A 4746-nucleotide genomic window follows, 5' to 3' on the forward strand; every position below is an offset into this window, starting at 1 on the left:
GTTGATGTGCGTCGCTTTCAATCTTTGAAATTTCACCAAGCAAAGAAACGGTGAATCCAACTGTCCCTGTTAGCATTTAGTTCCTGTTTAATCACAGGAATATCCGCAGTCAGGAGCTGAAAAGGAATTCAAACCTAACACTGGCTTCGGGACAATCAGAATACTTTGTCACAGACAAGGCACCGGAAGGCTGGAAGGTAGATCACACCGGTTGCGGGAGAGCTGGTTGGCGGTGACATGGAAGTGTCTGCAGTGTGCGGGACCAGACTGTTTCCACGCATCCACAATGAATGTCCCTCCATTTATTTGTGAAAAGTACCACTGAGAGTGGACAAGTTCCATGCCGGTCACAGCAATCTGAAGCTTTAACTGTCTGACACCCTGGTTTGGGATGCCTTGAACCTTATACTTCCAGCAGTCTCTGTGGCGCAATGGGTTAGCGCGTCCGGCTGTTAACCGAAAGGTTGGTCGTTCGAGCCCACCCAGGGACGAAGTGTTTAACTGTTTTTCCCCGAGTATTCGGTGCCGCACAGTCCCAGTTTGTCATTGTGCGTTTTGGCTGCACGAATCTATTCCGCAAATGTTGCCAGCAGTGCTGTTATGCAGTTAGTTCCCACTCCAATATTTTATGAGCATTCAGTTCAAGTAAAACGATAACAATTATTTACATGGATCATGTTCCTCCATCCAGCCCACTCGAAATAAATTATGTTATTGGGTTTAAAGAAACTGGTGGAAATTGATTCTATTGATACATATATAGAACTGGAACTTCGGTCTCAAGTGCTCCTCCTATCAAGAATAGACACACACACAATCAATGGTTTTACAACTGGGTCATAAACACTTACAATTTTAAACCATTCTCATACAGCGTGTAAATGAGATAGGGATAAAACTTCCTCACATGTAAAGAGAAAATGAATGATTGAAGATACCACTGTTGCTCAGTAATTATATTATTATTTATTTCATTCTGAAGAAGGTTATCGGCTAATTAACGGTGATGAAAAGAATTCTTACTTTTGCACGTTGGCTGCATGTCGTCAATTTTATTAGGTTTTGAATTAAACAATGGTGTTACAAAATTTATCGCCGAGAACTGGAATCAAAGCTGTTTTTCGGTGGCATAAGAAGTGGTTTTCCCCAATAATTTAAAGATGATTTCAAAGAATCACGTGGCGTTAAATTCACATCACGGTTACGATTTGTTTCGGTGTGAAACAAGTGGATAAAAAAGGACAATAATGTTAAATAAAGAGTAAAGCTACCACTACACAGTCACATCAAAGCCTCCCAGGGCAGGTACAGTACGCGTTAGACACAGCGTAAAGCTTCCTCTACATTGTCCCATCAAACTCTCCCAGGACAGGTACAGCACGTGTTAGATACAGAGTAATGCTCCCTCGACACTATCCCATCAAACCCTCTCAGGACAGATACAGCCCGTGTTAGATACATAGCAAAACTCACTCTACACTGTCCCATCAAGCTCACCCAGGGCAGGTACAGTACGCGTTAGATACAGAGTAATGCTCCCTCTGCACTCACCCATCAACACTCCCAGGGCTGGTACAGAACGGGTTAGATACACAGTAAAGCTCCCTCAACACTGTCCCATGAAACTCTCCAAGGGCAGGTACAGCATGGGCTAAATACAGAGTAAAGATTCTTCTAAACTGTCCCATCAAACGCTCCTTGGGCAGATGCACCATGGGGTTAGATACAGAGGAAAGCTCCCTCTACATTGTCCCATCAAACTCTCAGGGCATGTACAGCACAAATTAGTTACAACATAAATCTCCCGCGACACAGCCCCATCAAACTCTTCCAGGGCAGGTGCATGTTGCATATGCAATAACTCAGCAGGCTTACGACCGTGAACTCAATCAGGTGCATCCTGACCGTACTTTTCTAGCTCTCGAACAAAGGATTAAACATGGAGGCTTTCTTTATATACAAGAGTTGCATGTGTGTGCCTGTGGCCCAATGATTTTCGACGGGCGGTCCCCCTGGTGGCAGGCAAACCCGGGCATATATACATTACAGTGCAGCACGTGTTTAAATCTCCCTCTACACTATCCCATCAAACCCTCCCAGGGCAGGCACAGCACAGGATAGATACAGAGCAAATCTCCCACTATACTGTCCCATCAAACCCGTCAGGGCAGGTACAGTACGGATTAGATACAGATCAAAGCCCCCTCTACATTGTCTCATCAAAGACTCAGAGGGCAGGTACAGACTAAAGCTTCCTCTACACTGTCACATCAAACCCTCCCAGGGCAAGTACAGCACGGGGTTAGATACAGAGTAAAGCTCGCTCTAAGCTGTCCCATCAATCTCTCCCAGGACAGGTACAGTATGGGTTATATACAGATTAAAGCTCCCTCTACATTGTCTCATCAAAGACTCAGAGGGCAGGTACAGACTAAAGCTTCCTCGACACTGTCCCATCAATCTCTCCCAGGGCTGGTACAGCACGGGGTTAGATACAGAGTAAAGCTCCCTCTACACTGTCCCATCAATCTCTCCCAGGACAGGTACAGCACGGGGTTAGATACAGAGTAATGCTCCCTCGACACTATCCCATCAAACCCTCTCAGGACAGGCACAGCACAGGATAGATACAGAGCAAATCTCCCACTATACTGTCCCATCAAACCCGTCAGGGCAGGTACAGTACGGATTAGATACAGATCAAAGCCCCCTCTACATTGTCTCATCAAAGACTCAGAGGGCAGGTACAGACTAAAGCTTCCTCTACACTGTCACATCAAACCCTCCCAGGGCAAGTACAGCACGGGGTTAGATACAGAGTAAAGCTCGCTCTAAGCTGTCCCATCAATCTCTCCCAGGACAGGTACAGTATGGGTTATATACAGATTAAAGCTCCCTCTACATTGTCTCATCAAAGACTCAGAGGGCAGGTACAGACTAAAGCTTCCTCGACACTGTCCCATCAATCTCTCCCAGGGCTGGTACAGCACGGGGTTAGATACAGAGTAAAGCTCCCTCTACACTGTCCCATCAATCTCTCCCAGGACAGGTACAGCACGGGGTTAGATACAGAGTAAAGCTCCCTCTACACTGTCCCATCAATCTCTCCCAGGGCAGGTACAGCACGGGGTTAGATACAGAGTAAAGCTCCCTCTACACTGTCCCATCAATCTCTCCCAGGGCTGGTACAGCATGGGTTAGATACAGAGTAAAGCTCCCTCTACACTTTCCCATCAATCTCTCCAAGGGCTGGTACAGCACGGGTTATGTTAGCACAAATCTTTTTCTGGAAGAATCACTCGACATACGGGGTCGGTTCCAATCCCAAAATGGCCTTTATTACACCGGCGGGGAGAGAGCCTCTGGTCCAACTCCAGGCATTCCACTCCACCGAACAAAGAAATTCATCGATATTTATATGTTTTACAACAGTTCATTACAATTACTTAGCCCATGTCAGCTGGACACAATCCAATCATAACGACTATAAATTTCAAATCGATTCCACTGGGACAATGGAATTGGCCCCCAGGCACCAGGGGACTGTGTGATCACCTCATGTTTTAGCTGGGGCTTATTCATGGCCTCGTGAGATTCTCCAGATCCCCTTATCTCTACTGAACTTGGGTTCTGTCTGCACCTAACCTCCTTATCCTTATACAGTGACAGGAATTTCTTTGTTCAGTATTCTGCTGGGACATCTTGTCTGTGGTTTGTTGATTAAGGACGTTCTGCTGAGCTCGCTCTTTCCAGTGTTCCTGTACACGGAACTGCAGTGTCATCAGCTACCCAAAAATGTATTCAAGCTAACTGTTAGCTGAATTCCCCTAGTGCTTTGCAGAATCCCTGGCAGCCATTTTATATCTGGCTACCATTTTACACATACATATATGCAGACATATATTCAGCAGGTGCCTTTGCCTTTGCCCTACAACAATCCCCCCTTTCGGTAATGGACTAATCCTAGTCTCCTTTAACCGACAACATTATTTGTTACTCGACTTATATATTTATGTACCACCCGGTACTTCCTGTCACAACGTGCTGGCCAGCCACGTGGTGTCAGAAGTCCCAGTTGCTTCGATCAAATTGATGTAGTTCAGATTCCCCTGTCCCTCTGCTGGACAAGTCACTTTATTTATTGAGCCCTTGTTCTGATACTCCTTTGTCGTGCATAATGCCTGCAGGATCGACAGGCCATGACTCTCCATGTTAGTGCTAAGACCACCTGTATCCCTACCAGTATGTGTGATATTATTCCAATCCAGGGGTGGATGTTTACGTTCATGCCCCAGTCCCAGACCCTCCTCCACCAACTCTGGTTTTGTAACTCTTGGTCAGTATCCTTCTCCAGTATTTCAATCTTTGTCTGTAGTTGGTGGTAGAGTCTGACACACTGGCCTACTCTGAGTCTTAGTCCCCTTAATACTGCAACTAAATGTGGGATAGGGGCCTGCTCTGGCTCGTCATAATCCTGCAGGTGATCGTGGAGCTGATCGATGGCGTTAATGATTTTGGGCCTCGGTGTCTAACCTGGATAATGCGGGCTTGTCCTATTGTGAGGTCGTAGGGCTGTGAAGCAAAAGTTTGGTTGCGAGATCTGGCATTGTAAGCCATTGTACCGATATGAATGTGCCTTGGTAGAGACACAGTATTTCCCTTTGCCCCCGTAACCTGTTCTGGCAAAATGTGTGGGGGCAGGTACTATTTCCAACACACATCCATCGGTTGGATGAAATCCACATT

General features: G+C 46.1%; 1 non-coding gene across 1 annotated transcript; it reads left to right on the forward strand.

Moving 5' to 3' along the window:
- The first annotated feature begins 417 nt into the window (after positions 1 to 417).
- Positions 418 to 491, forward strand: trnan-guu (transfer RNA asparagine (anticodon GUU)). The gene has a single exon. It is a non-coding gene; the product is annotated as a tRNA-Asn (tRNA).
- Positions 492 to 4746: the final 4255 nt, after the last annotated feature.

The sequence above is a fragment of the Pristiophorus japonicus genome, unplaced genomic scaffold (genome assembly GCF_044704955.1).
Source record: "Pristiophorus japonicus isolate sPriJap1 unplaced genomic scaffold, sPriJap1.hap1 HAP1_SCAFFOLD_113, whole genome shotgun sequence".
NCBI lineage: Eukaryota > Metazoa > Chordata > Chondrichthyes > Pristiophoridae > Pristiophorus > Pristiophorus japonicus.